At 48.0% G+C, this 14,336-nt stretch overlaps 1 protein-coding gene across 5 annotated transcripts in view; it reads right to left on the bottom strand.

Annotated features, from left to right (window-relative positions):
* The window catches only part of LOC144799375 (ceramide synthase 2-like), a 311,282-nt gene that overhangs the window by 278,521 nt on the left and 18,425 nt on the right, over nt 1-14,336 (bottom strand). For 2 of the 5 annotated variants that reach the window (XM_078670655.1, XM_078670653.1), the window contains exon 2: nt 2,691-2,731. The exons of the other annotated variants lie outside the window; for them this stretch is intronic. The gene's annotated coding sequence lies outside the window, so the exon portion shown is untranslated. The remainder of the gene's footprint in view (nt 1-2,690; nt 2,732-14,336) is intronic. 5 annotated transcript variants of the gene reach the window in all.

Raw genomic sequence — 14,336 nt, 5'->3', positions numbered from 1 at the left:
AACTAACTAAATACATACCGCAAATCACTGCCGTCACTCTGCCGGCCTGCGACCAGGAAGTCAGGCAGGCCGGCGCGTCAACAGGAAACAGGAAGTAGGAGGGCGGGAGCCTACCCCGCCTCCCACGGAAGAGCCGCGATTGGACGGAGCCGCCGTGTTTGGAGCACCGGAGCAGGCAGGAGCCTACCCTGCGCCCCGGTGCAGAAGGAGGTAAGAAGAGTCCTGCTGCCGGGCCCTGCAGCTGAGGAGAGCCGCCGCACGAAGGAAGCCGGTGAGTGCGTTGCTGAGCGGGGAAGGGGGAGGCGGGGGGCGCGGGGAAGGGGGAGGCGGGGGGCGCGGGGAAGGGGGGGGCGCGGGGAAAGCATGTGCGGGCGGGCGGGCTTTGTATGTATGTGTGCGTGCGTGTGACTGTGGGGGAGGGGGGTGTGTGTGTGTGAGCGAGTGTCTGTGTGCCTGTATGTGTGTGCCTGCGTGTGCATGCGCTCGCCTGTGTGTGCGTGCGTGCGTGCATGCAGAGGGGTGGGGGCTGCCTGCCTGCGTCTGTAAAAGCAAGGGCTGTGAGTTACTCTGCGCATGCGCGGGGGCAAGCCTGTTCATTCCAAGCCAGCCTCAGCCAGCCTCGGGAAAAACGAAAGTAATAAAAAAGCGAAACTGACACTGCCACTGCAGACAATGCTGCGCGCTCCCGAGGTAAAATCCGGCACTGAAAACGCTCGTAACACTTTGGTGTCCTAAAAACGGATCACATTAGTTGTCGAGCTGACAGCATTCATGCTTCGCATGAATGCTAACGTCAGCTCGACCTAAAAATGTAATTTACAATACCAATGGCTCAAACTTTCCTAATGCGAGACCTATTGCATTGCAAATGCTTGTTTTTTGACTGGGGACGGCTTTGCAGCACTGCGGCAATATCGGTCCCCTGTAACAAAGTGCAGCAGCAGTGTTTCCTGACCAGCAACCGCCACCTCAAACCCCAACGGCCGGTCCGACGTAATTGCCAGGGCTGGTTTGCGTTCCCAGTCCGGCCCCGTCCACGCATGTCCTTTTCATATTAACAGCCCTGCCCACTTTACGGCATTTCACCATTGCCCTTTGTTTAATTAGTACCATCTCGTGGAAAGCTGGACACAATATCAACATTCTAATTGCAATCAGCCTCCATTGTTGGCTGAGTCTTGCAAGCAACCGCTTCAAAGATCTCCAACTTCCTTAAACAGATTACGTCTTTTACCAAAGCACTGTTCTTTTCCCCACACACCCTACATTCTCAGCCACAAAATTACATATTTTACTTTTAGTTTTATCTTAGACAACTAGCCCAATCTGACACTGGTGTTTTCAATAAACAATTCCCTCTGTAGTAAAAACACCTTTCTAATGCCAAATTCACTAAAACAGCTCATATGAACAAGCATTGGCAAAGCCAATATGTTTGGTTTGTGTTTGAGTCCAGACCAAAACATTAACCCCTTCGATGCTTCTGATGGAACCGTTCCGTCATCAGTCACGGCTGAGCTGTGCTGATGACGGAACGGTTCCGTCACGACCGCACCCTGTTCTGGAATGTCCAGCACAGGGGCGGAATCGGCGCCGCACGGAAGCGGTTAAAAGCAGACTGCTGTAGTGAATGCAAGACAAAAAGGATTGCTTTCTGTATATAATGCATCTATGAAGTGACAAAGTTAATTTGTGATGCCTCAGAGTACTTTGGAGTTGAAAAATACACCATTGTGAATTGCAATGGAAGGGCTCCAAGGCAGGAGGAATGACACACCAAGCAACCTATTATATGAGGCGAGAGGGTATTAATTTTTTTTACGATTGGTCTTGCATTCAGTAGCGAATCTGCATATGTAGCTTATTCACTGCTATTTTTTATGTGCAGCAGTTATTAATACAAGTATTGCCTCAAAGGAAAGAGAGTGCTGAATCAGCATAGTGAGATGAATCTCATAGAATGTGTTCTGCACCATATTCTTTCGTAGGACAAACATATGGATATTTTCTTGCGTCTCTATAGCAATGATCTACCATAATGCCTCAAGAACCCAGTTGATGTTACAAGGCTGGAATCAGAGATCTTTAACACACGGAAGATATCAAGGGTCTATAATGCATGCCAGTATTAAAGGTGCCTATTATTAGGTATCCTGAAATACTTATACCAAGTGGTTATAATGAAACTTGTCTAGGAGAAAGATAAGGACAGTACAAAGAAATACTTTAGAAAATTCAAGATGCCCATCAGCCCACACATTTGCGGTACTTCATCATCTGGGTTTGAGAGAGAGATTACTAGACACTTCCTCAGGAAAATTCCTTGGGGATAGCTAGTTTCAGATCGAATGATCGACCCGTCAGCCACAAGATGGAAAGTGTTAGAAGGCAGAGGGGACAGGTTGCAGTGTAAAGAAAATTGTGAAAAAAAGTATAAACACAAATGTATATAATAGTGATTTAAAAATGCCTGTGTTGATGTCTAAGAAAGAATTGTATTAGATATGACCATCAAAACGGCATATTAAAAAAGCAGAGCGAGAATAGTGTTTAACAAATATACTATTCACCATAGATGTCGGTTGGTCAACATGTTTCAGCCCTCGCGGGCTTTCATCAGGACCTCTGGCATACACTACTGCAACACTAACCACATATAGTGATAAACAATGAAGATTATAAAGACCTACCAATTGTGAAGTAGTCTTATATCCTGATTACCAAACTTCTCCTGTAAGACAAGGAAAGAGAGCATAGAACATACAGCAAAGCAGAAGTGATAAGAATAGCATATCTACAATGTTTTATGAAACAATGTCTCAATTGTTTTTTCTTTGTTTTCAACTCACCCAACAATGTAGGGAGGAACAGCCTCACCTCGCCTGGCGCTCGCTCAGGACAAAAGAGGCCACGCAGTTCAGTAACTTTTCATCTATCTAATCTAGAAACACGTTTGTTTAGTTAAATATCTGGATATTATGCAGTAGTTGAAGGGTGTCTCTAATGTAATAACATTCATTGTTAGGTGTAAAGCATCCAGTATTGAATAATTCTAGTAGTACTGATCTTCTGCATGCTTTTATCACAATTACTATTTATTGGTAGTACTGTTTTACTATAGGTTCTGATCACAGACATTGTTTGTTAGTAGTACTGTTTTACTATAGGTTCTTATCAGGGCCATTATTTGCCATTAGTAATCTTTTATTAGTTCTTATCACTGCCTTATTTGCTAGTAGTAATGTTTTACTATAAGTTCTTACCACAACCATTATTTGCTAGTAGTACTCTTTTCAACTATTCAGTAGAAAGTCCATTCTGGGAATTCAAAATGTGACTAGTGACCCTGAGGTTAAAGTGAAGTCACTGGTAGCCAATGAATGGCTCTGCTATCTACAGAACTGTCTTATAAAAAATTAAAAAATAAATCGCAGAAAAACAAACCCACAGAAAGGAGGCACCTTCGTTCCACCGTCTGCCCGGGGTGTATTAATAAATAATTGCTTGGATACCAGCACAAGTCTTCAAACAAAAATCTGCCATGCCGAAAATTTCAAAAGAGCCCACTTTGGCTCTTGTGAGTGACTAACGCCAGCACTCTAGATAGGATGTCGTTTGGAGGAGGTGGAGAGATCTCCTCCATAGAAAGTTCAACAAAATATTGGCACTAATGGTGCAAACGAGAGCACTGTTAGTTGCGTTGGTTCAGCAGCAGTCCCATACCTTGGAACCCACTGGTGAGATGCCAGAGTGGCCGAATCGCAAGTCCTAGAACATGTCTACCAAAGCGCTCTTCTCTGGGATCTGCTGATCAGAAGCATTCTCTGTATGACTATACATCATTTGATGAACATTCCTCCATGTAGCAGTAACTAAGTAGGCAAAGGTTGGCTCGCCACGAAATGGACAGATTTTGTGTTGCGTGGTCCTGATTGTGCAACATTAAATTGTGAAATGCTGTTTTACTCAATTAGTTTCCTCTGGAAATATTCCTGCAGAGTGTGACTGTCCTTTCCATGGCCCATGTGCTGCAACCCACCTCAGCATATGAGCGATGTTTTGCTCACCCGCACACAACACGTGAATACATCCTCGATAGGCCACACTGCAATCAACACTCTACAAATCAAGGTCTTATCATGGTGTTGTGTCTTACCTGTCCACTGATGAGCTTTATCAAGTATCTGAAGCGCTACAGAATTATATACATTTTAATGGACTAGGTGTGGGCTGTGACCTCAGCACCTTCACTCTACCGGACCAGGCGTGACCAAATGATCTTATATCCCAAAACTTCAATCCATTTGCGACAACCCTTGAACTCCATTCCCACTTCCTAGCTGCCACCCCCGCGGGTAGATATCTTAAGTGAACATGCACAGGTGGAAGCGGAGCTAGAATTATTCCCACGTGGACTGCTCTTGTACAAGGGAAGGAAAAGCTGGATGAACCCTGGAAGCCTGCAGCATTAAGGAGTGGCTTAGGGACCACGACTGTGTCATTAGGGAACCATGTAACCTCTTACTTATTAATGTATCATTTCATAAACACAGAATGGAGTAAACGATTTCATTCATCCAGCACTTGGAGTGCAACCCAGTGAAGGAAATGAGGCCGATTCGGGTTGAATCCGACAGCTATTATTGACAAGGATCTGGGATCCATGCTGGTCGCAGTGAAATATGCTGAATTTGTTCCAGTTTAACTTTCCGACGCCTGGGCAGATTCATCAGCACCTGCCCATTGCCTGTTTTCTGTTCAGAGCAGCAACCTGAAGGCGGCGAGAGGGATTCTTATTTTCTCTACCAGCTGGGTCCAAATAAAAGACCTGATTTAAAGGCCCAACAACGCTTCTTTTGTTCAAGTATGATCCTTGCTGAGACCTATCTTGAGCCTAACACTTGAATGCCACACAGCGTGTTGTCACTTCGCAAGTACTTAAGAGGAGCTAGTATTTGGAGGCAGTATTTTGACTCGGTTGTACTCTTGTATATAGAGGTAAGCATGCACTAAAAGAATGTCAGCTGTATTGGTTTGTATATGAAGTTCATCAAATACAGAAAAAAATAAGTTCTAGACCAATGCTTTACAGTTTGATATAGTATGAGGCTGGTTCATAGCTCACTGTGCTACATTACCAGTAAGTAACAAAAGTATCTGTGTATCAAAACTGGAACCCTCTTACCTATCTAAATAAAATATAGATCTGTGACCTGCATGTTACACAGTGTGCAGTGCATCAGGTATTTTAACCCTCTGTTCTAGCTTATGAGTCAAAGCAGTGATTACATAAAACACAGCTCTCTCCAGCAAGGGCATTAACCACCAGAGTCATCTTTAAAAATAATCATAACTATTATCGTTATTATCCAATGACATTTGCTGGGCACACACAGATCTCTGCAGCAGGTGATTTAACCCCATGAGATATTTTAAAAGCAGCCTCTTTGGGACATATTGAGTACAGCAGAAGAGATTTACTGTAAGGTTTGTTTTTACTGCTAATTTCTTTGTAGCAGAGTTTTTAAAAAAATGAATGCCAGGGTTCACCGTCAGACTCTGGTTTTCAAGCTCCGTCCCTGGTGACTCCATCTCCTTTCCTCTGCCATACCTTGATCCCAGGTTTATGGGTTCCCGGAGTACATTTTTCCAGTTCATGCACTGGTGTAAACCAGAATTTTAACACGTACTTATATGCCTATTTCGGTGCTCTGTACAGCGCCAACATGCTGTTTTACAGACACTAGTGTGTATTGACACCCTGTAGAGAGCCAGAGAAGGGATGCAGAGGTGCGGAGTAGAATAAGCAGGGCTTTAAGTGGGATGAAACAACTGGAGGGTCTCTCAAAGGGGCGTGGCCGATGTGATTTAGGGCGTGGCTTAAAAACACACAAGATACAACTCTGTGCTTTGCATAGTGTGCCACCCAACTGGTATTTTGCTGCTTCTATCACTACATCCAGATATATTATACCACAAGTAACATTACACCATCAACAAGCCAGGACCATTGGCTTTGCCAATGGTTATTGGTTGCATAGGATAAATAAGCAACAACTATGGCTTAATTGTATAGAACATTGAAAATGCTTTAGTTCTGAAATGATGAGAAACTGAAATAACAAAGTTACATCAAAGCCAGTGAAGGGTGTCACTGCTGCAGAGTTAAGGTGCATTTTTCATTCCGAGGACGAGGGCAACAATGGAGAGTTCGATAGAGAAGCGTCTCAGCGCCTGCTTTTTATGGTTCAAATATCTTTATTGAATTTAAACACACACGCACTTCCATGTACACTTAGCCGTCTTCAATTTGCTCAAAACAGTGCAACCTGTCAATGCCAGCCGAGAGCAGGAGTTCAATTTTCTGGACAGTGTCGGCCAATTGCTCGTGCATGGAATAAAATTGGGAAGACAAACAATGGGAAAAGAAAACAAAAAGAACCCCCCTGCTTTTTTTTTTTTTTTTAGAAGTGAGGGTGCTCCGCACCGGCAGGACCCGGCTCACTTAAAGCCCTCAGAATAAATAATTTTACTATTCTGTAATCTCCAACTGTGCACATAGTGGACAATGCAGAACTTTTAAGAGGTTGATATATGGAGCTGGCTGCGTCTCAAACTGTGTCACTACCTGGCACACAGAAGCGTGCCAGCGCGTGAAAGCCCAGGACGAGGCGCTATTATAGCGTGCGGATCTTCCGGAAAAACGGTCCCGAGATCCTGTTCATAAAGAACAAACACAGCTTTGTTTGGAGCCGGCATCGGAGTCACACAAAGGCACCGGGGAGCGCTCTTTTTACAGCGGCGCGGAGTGGGAGTCACCGCGGCGGCGGGTGGCTGGCAGGCCGCCAGGGAACAGAACCACATCCGGGGCCTGCGGGGGACTGGGGCCCCCGAGCCAGGGCAGCGTCCCCACAGGCCTCACCGGTGGGCACATTCAAGATGGAGGAGGGAGGAGGCAGGGGGCCCACGGGCCCCACTTTTTCCCAGCCAAACTCACACGGGCCTCCTGGTGAGGCTTCACACAAACACTACGCATACACGGGGGTCATAGGTCGCGCACGTACGCATAGATATAGAGAACTAAGCGTGCAAAGGGCACGTCACTGCGCACAGCCCCTACGCACGCTCACGCAAATCTCGTGCGTGGCCATAGACACAGAGGCCAGGCAGGTGTTGTTCAGCGTTGGATTGAGATACAAATTAGAAAAGGTGGCCCACATCTTTTTGCAAAAAACTGCCTCCGTGTTTTAAGTAATATGAAGGGGGTACTCTAAAAGAGGCATGTTTTCTTAACTTCACTGAGATTTTTTTTTTAAAAATGCAAATGTTGCCAGGACTCTTTGTGCACATAATCGTTCACAATTGTGGACCCATACCTGCCAGCTTGATGAACAATATCACCATGTGAGGAGGCCTTAAAGGGGGTGGGGCCTCGTGCAGAGAAGTACCTATCAGGCACCCAGTGGTTTTCAGCTCGTTTTCCCTGCCACCGTGTGATATCGGCTTCTCACCAGGAGATTGTGATGGGAGCCAGTATTATGTGTCACACGATGGCACCATGTGAGTTGTCAGATATGTGTACCACACCTGAATATAAGTGAGGGCTCTTCTGCTGAGGCCCGCTGTCCCTGCCGCTGACCGCGCGACCCGCAGGGGAGCATGGGCGGGGCAGCGCCCTAGTCCCACACGACGGGCGAGCAGAGCTCATATCGCGCCCCTCCCTGAGCCCATCTCCTTATCACAAACCAATGGGGAGGGCTCACCTGGGAGGAGGGGCGTCCCTCCGGTATTTAGCACCGCAGCGCCAGTGCTCGGCCTCTCTCTCTCGCCAGGATTCTCCCTCAGCTCTGCGCTGTTGTTCCGCGTCGTGTCGCGTCGGCGGATCGATTATTAAGGTATGTGGCTTCCAACTAGCCTCCCCCCGGCCCGGTCCCTGGGTATGACCAGGTTGATGGGGCCCTGTGGTATTGACCACGGGGGGGGGGGGTTGGTGGAGCTGGCCGCGGGCTAGGTCGAAGTGGGGGCATTCAGCCGTGTGGTGAACCTAGCCGGGTTAGGAGGGAGAATTCAGCTGAGTGGGTAAGTGACCGGCGTGAACTTAGTCGGGTTAGGAGGGAGAATTCAGCGGAGTGGGTAAGTGACCGGCATCGGACTGCCTGGGTGCTCTCGAGACTGTTCCACGATATATCGCAGTTAACTTCCGCTAAGCCGGTGAATGCTAGAATTGAGGCGGAGCACTCGACAGCGAGTCTCTTCCTAGATATGTTGCAGTTAAATTCCGCTAACCCGGTGAATGCTAGAATTGAGGCGGAGCACTCGACGGCGAGGGTTGGTGGGCTCCATATTCGGCCGGCACTGGGTATTAGGCAGCACGTTAATTCTTAGGTCGGTTGGCGCCATAGTTGGCCGCCATTACTGATCCCAAATTTCAGATATCATCTTTTACGCTGCAGTGCCACTGTAAGTCCATAAAGGAATTTTGGTAGGATGTACCTCCCCCCCAGCTACCGAAGACATTGGGTTAGCGCCATATTATGGCGACACTATTAAGCAGCTCGCTAATGCTGGAGTGGGTTGGCGCCATATTCGGCCGCCATTACAAATCCATATGTAAAGCTAACACTCTTTACGTAGCGCTATTGTAACAATACTGCTCAACCCTTCGCTTTGTTTCACCCAGTACAAGGGTGTCAGGCATTGAGACTTATTTTATACGTAAACAGCAAGTCTCTTGGTGGCCAGTTCCTAACGGCTTTGCAATATCTCAATCTCCTTCAAAGCTGTCCAGCATAAGTTGTAACTTATTCAGCAACGGCGGTCATCCCATTTAGATATAAATATAAGTAAAACCATCGGAAGAACAAGAATGCCCAAAAATAGTTAATTTGGTTGCTCGCGTCGGTTGATGGTTGACTGTGAGCGGCGTGTCGGGGGGATCATGTGGGGTTGCAGTGGTCAGGATGCCCCCCCCCAGCTACCGAAGGCACTGGGTTAGCGCCATATTATGGCGGCACTATTGAGCAGCTCGCTAATACTGGGGTGGGTTGGCGCCATATTCGGCCGCCATTACACATCCATATGTAAAGCTAACACCCTTTACGCGGTAGCGCTATTATACAATACTGCTCAACCCCTCTCTATGTTTCACCCAGTACAAGAGCGTCAGGCATTAATACTTATTTTATATGTAAACTGCAAATCTCTTTGTGGCCAGTTCCTAACGGTGTTGCAATCAGTTAGCTATACATTCATGTAGAACAACTGGAAGAACTAGAATGCCCAAAAATAGATAATTTGGTTGCTCGCGTCGGTCGATTGTTGACTGTGTGCGGCGTGTCGGGGGATCATGTGGGGTTGCGTTTGCGTACACATGGTGTAATCTGGTGTGTGTGCGTGGAATCGCGCTGTCTTCCCGGAAATCTGGTGCACTGCTGAGGCGGTGGCCGCAATAGTCTGCCGATGCGCGCTATATAGCTTAGCACGCTTCGATTACCAAAGTAATAGTATGAACACCTAACAAGGGCGCAGATCTGTTCTGCGCCGTACTTTATTACGAACAAGCTTTCCCAGGTCAGGGCCCCCTCCCCTTCCAGCAAAAGGGGGGCCACAAAGGGGACGTGGCTTTCGTTATTGGGGAGAGCCCTGGATATGATGGATGTTTGTGCTAGGGATTCCCTGGTACTGTGGGTTCGGAAATCAAAGACGGACCAGTCTGGGAAGGGAGTGTAAATCACATTGCAGGCGCTGGAGGACTCCAGATATTGCCTGGTTGCCACAGTTAGGGAATACCTGAAGATCAGGCCGCTGTTGGCAGGTCACTTCCTAATCCATGCTGACGGCACACCACTGACTAAATTCCAGTTGGAGCGCGTAATGGCCGCAGCCTTGGCCAAGGCAGGTTTGTCAGGTACAGGTCAGAAATTCTCCAGTCACTCATTCAGGATAAGGGCAGCTACAGCCACATTCAGAGCCGGGTTGGGCGAGGAAGGAGTCAAAAGGGTAGGGAGGTGGTCATCCTCTTGCTACCAGCGATACATCCGCCCTTAAATACTGCTGGCCGCGATGATTACTAAGTGATTAGTAGTAGGTGATTATGTTAATTGAAAGCCATACTTTTGAGCAATAGGTCGCTGTTTTTATGGGTCATCATGTCTTGCAAGTGGAGTTTGCAGTGCCCACGTATAAAGGTTTATGTATAATGTTTATGTCGCATCACGTCTTTCGAGTGGAGTTTGCAGTGTTCACCAATAAACAAAGTATTAATGTGACGGCGTTTGGTCCTCTCCCTCTTTTAGTTGTGGCTTTAACATTGTCTTGTTTCTTTGCAGCTGACTGTTGCGTGTGGGTGATGGGCCATTCTTACGTTCCCAGGCTGGAACGATGGGCGATATCCAGGAGATGGAATTTGGCTTTTGCAAGGACACAAATCCTGTGGTTGGGTTTTCCCGGAATGAAATGGGGTCAGCTGAAGCACAAGCTTGAACAATGCCTGGTAGCACGGGGCGGTCCACCCAATATCCTCATTATCTATTTAGGAGGGAATGTGGGGAGGAGGGCCCTAGTCCAGGCCATGCAGAAGGATGTGGCGGCAATAACTATCCGGTTAGGAGCCACTGAGGTATTTTGGTCAGAAATTGTCCCTCGCAAAGCGTGGAGGGGCGCACGATCGCTGGTTGCAATAGAACAGTCCCGCAGGAGGGTCAACAGGTCCATGCAGAAGTTCATAGAGAAGAGGGGCCTGGGGTTCATCAGGCATGCACTCATACAGGAAAGAACTGAAGGGTATTACGAGAGCGACGGGGTGCACTTGTCTGGGCTGGGTATGGATGTTTTCCTCCTAGACGTACAGGAGGCTCTGTCAGCGGCAGGTTGTAAGTAGCAGGTTGGGTGGGGGGGCTCTGTCATTGATGTGGGCCTCCTCCAGAGCTGTGGCGGAGTACATGGCGATCTGGAAGCAGATGGACAGTAAGGGTGCCTGAGCCAAGGACCTGGAGCCGAAGGAGGTTCCGGGAAACCGCGACGGCGCCCCGTTAGTCCTTCGGGCGGTCGGGGGGCCTGAACCGACCGGGGGTGTGTCCCACCGCTCCGCCCTGACAGGGGGGGCGGGAGTATAACTAAATGGTAATGTGCTGCACCGTCAGAGCATCGTCTCGCCGTGCAAGATGGCTCCTTAGGCATGCGGGTCAGCGAGGGGCTGCCTGCTTTATATCGCCTGTAAGATGACCCACCATAACGTCATACCTGTGTTGTATGAAATAAACCTGCAGCAGTTCTTTCCCACAAATATGTATCCTGAGTTTCCTTTTTGGGAAGTGTAAGTGTATAATTGGCAATCGAGGGGAGCGCATGGCGGTGTGGGCACTATGCCGCTGACCGCGCGACCCGCAGGGGAGCATGGGCGGGGCAGCGCCCTAGTCCCACACGACGGGCGAGCAGAGCTCATATCGCGCCCCTCCCTGAGCCCACCTCCTTATCACGAGCCAATGGGGAGGGCTCACCTGGGAGGAGGGGCGCCCCTCCGGTATTTAGCACCGCAGCGCCAGTGCTCGGCCTCTCTCTCTCTCGCCAGGATTCTCCCTCAGCTCTGCGCTGTTCCCACCCTGGTCCCTGACCCAGCAGCAGAGCGGCGGTGCGAAGTTGTGAATTTTATAATTGTCTTGTTTTGTGTTGCAGGCGGAGTCACAGGGCGATCTGGAAGCAGATGGACAGTAAGGGTACCTCTGCGGCAGAAGGGTACAGCAAGGGTACCTCTGCCTGGCACAGTAAGGGTGCCTGAGCCAAGGACCTGGAGCCGAAGGAGGTTCCGGGAAACCGCGACGGCGCCCCGTTAGTCCTTCGGGCGGTCGGGGGGCCTGAACCGACCGGGGGTGTGCCCCACCGCTCCACCCTGACAGGGGGGGCGGGAGTATAACGAAATGGTAATGTGCTGCACCGTCAGAGCATCGTCTCGCCGTGCAAGATGGCTCCTTAGGCATGCGGGTCAGCGAGGGGCTGCCTGCTTTGGATCGCCTGTAAGATGACCCACCATAACGTCATACCTGTGTTGTATGAAATAAACCTGCAGCAGTTCTTTCCCACAAATATGTCTCCTGAGTTTCCTTTTTGGGAAGTGTAAGTGTGTAATTGGCAAGCGGGGGGAGCGCATGGCGGTGTGGGCACTATCAGTGAGAGACCGAGAAAGACACCTCCACCCTGTTGGTAAAAGGGAGGCAATAGAGGCCCATCTGCATCCGGAAAGGCCCCTCAGGCACCCACTGGACCTCTGGTGGTATCTGAACAGCACAGACACAGCCCAAATCGACCACCACGCTGCCCAAAAAAAACTGCCTACAGCTGCAACTCAAATACTGGCTCACCACTCAAGTGCCCACCTCACCAATCCGACGCTGGTGTTGGGGACACATGTGACACACACAGGTCTTAGACCCTGGACACAAGTCTCACTTCTGAATACGCATACACACAAACTCACATACCAAAGCAAACTTATATAGGCCTTGGATACAGCCCAACCAACACTCACATATAGGCAGGCAGATTCACACAAACCTTATCAGAGGGTGCATTCAGAGAGATGATGGCATGCCCACCCAGGACTCGATAGCGTGGCACCAACTCGTGCTCGCTGGTGGATACACTCAGCTTGACAGGGGAAACTCATACAGGCTGGGGCATGCTCTGAGAGGCTATGCAGGTGGACATTCTCACAAAGAGAGTGGTGACCACTTAGTGTCAACGTGAAGATGGTTTTCAGATATTAACTTTTCATCTATGAATCATTGCCATTGGGCAAGTTGAACTAATTAGTCAAAAGAAACAAACCAGGACTACACAACCCAGAAAGCATATGGGTGTCAAGCGAAAAAGACTAAGACCAAAAACTGAACAGTGTTTATAATGACATGATGTGAGAAGGCCGCTCGATACTCACTCTTGGCAAACCTACACAGTTTTCACTGGTACGGATGCTCTCAAATTATTGGAGACACACACACACACAAGATCACCTACACAGGCCTTGCCAGGGGGCACACTCCAAAAGGCTAGACAGACTTACACAGCGCTTGTCAGTGGGTGTGTAACTTAATCTCAGTAAATCATAGAAAATCCAAACTGTAATACAATCTGGTTCTCTTGTACTCTTTTAAAGCACTCTAGCACATTCCACGCTATACAAGGCTGCAAAATTTTTTTACAATTAAAAAATCTCCATTGCCACATTCTTGTCGCTGTCTTGTGCAGCGTGGGGCTGGTTTGAACATTGTTGTTTTATCTGTTTCTGGTTTTCAGTCCTTGCAGTAAAACCTGAGCAGGCTCTCGCAGACTATACTTGCCCAGGACAGTGCTTAATTTGAGCCAGTGGTTTCTGATTATCAGCACCGGCACTTAATTTTCAGCACTGGTGCCTGTGACAGTCTGCCAGAAGGTGGAGCTGTCTGGCTAATTTAGAGATGACAAAAAAGGTCAGTTAATTATTAACTCAATATACATGAAAATTGAATATGACCTGCCACCCAAGCCATTCTAATAGCTATGGGGGCCTGAAATAGCCCAACTGTCATGCTTGAAGGATTATGAAAGTTAATAGTCGCATTGTTACCATCATTGGTGGCGCTGGCAAGGGCAATGTGTGGTACAAGGTGCAGTGGCCTCCTGACGAGAGCCCTGGCACTTATTTTTTTGCAAATTAAGCACTGGCCCGGAGTAAGGCTCACATGTAGCAGTTTTCAGAAAACATTGAAACATGTAGAGTTTGTGCATATGTTACGTGTAGCAGAGAAGCCAGGGTGTTGTTATTGCCAAAGTCAATTTTGTCGATCTGTTTTATTTTATGTATGCAAACTTAATATAAGCTTTATAGAACTCAACCTGACTCGTGGCTTGTCAGTGGGAGTGGTGAGCTTCGCCCATCCGGATTCATTGTAATGCATGTGTGTGTTTCTGTCGTAGATGAAACAGTTCTGTATGCCAATGTGGGAGTTTTGACACTTATGTTTCGCCCATTGATGATCATGCATTAATTTTATTCAAATATTTCTCATTGAGTCTATAGACACACTTGCAACAACCTAGCACATGCGCACCATGGTTCGTTTGCATAAACGCCAGATAGTTCGGAACGTGCACAACGCTGGCGTAGTCACTTTGGATTCTCATTGAATATTTCAAGAACGGATGTGGACAAATGCAAGAAAACAAGAGAATTATCTAAAGTTGGCTGCATTTTTGAGTTGCTTAGGTGAACCAGTTCTATATTACCATCTCCTTGTTATTTGGAAAAGGAACACATTTTCCAACCCCCCCCCCCTATATTGTGTTTTTATACCATTGACAAA

Source organism: Lissotriton helveticus, chromosome 12, assembly GCF_964261635.1.
Source record: "Lissotriton helveticus chromosome 12, aLisHel1.1, whole genome shotgun sequence".
NCBI classification, from domain to species: domain Eukaryota; kingdom Metazoa; phylum Chordata; class Amphibia; order Caudata; family Salamandridae; genus Lissotriton; species Lissotriton helveticus.
Note: the sequence above shows the minus strand (reverse complement) of the source record. Positions and strands in the feature narration are given on the sequence as shown.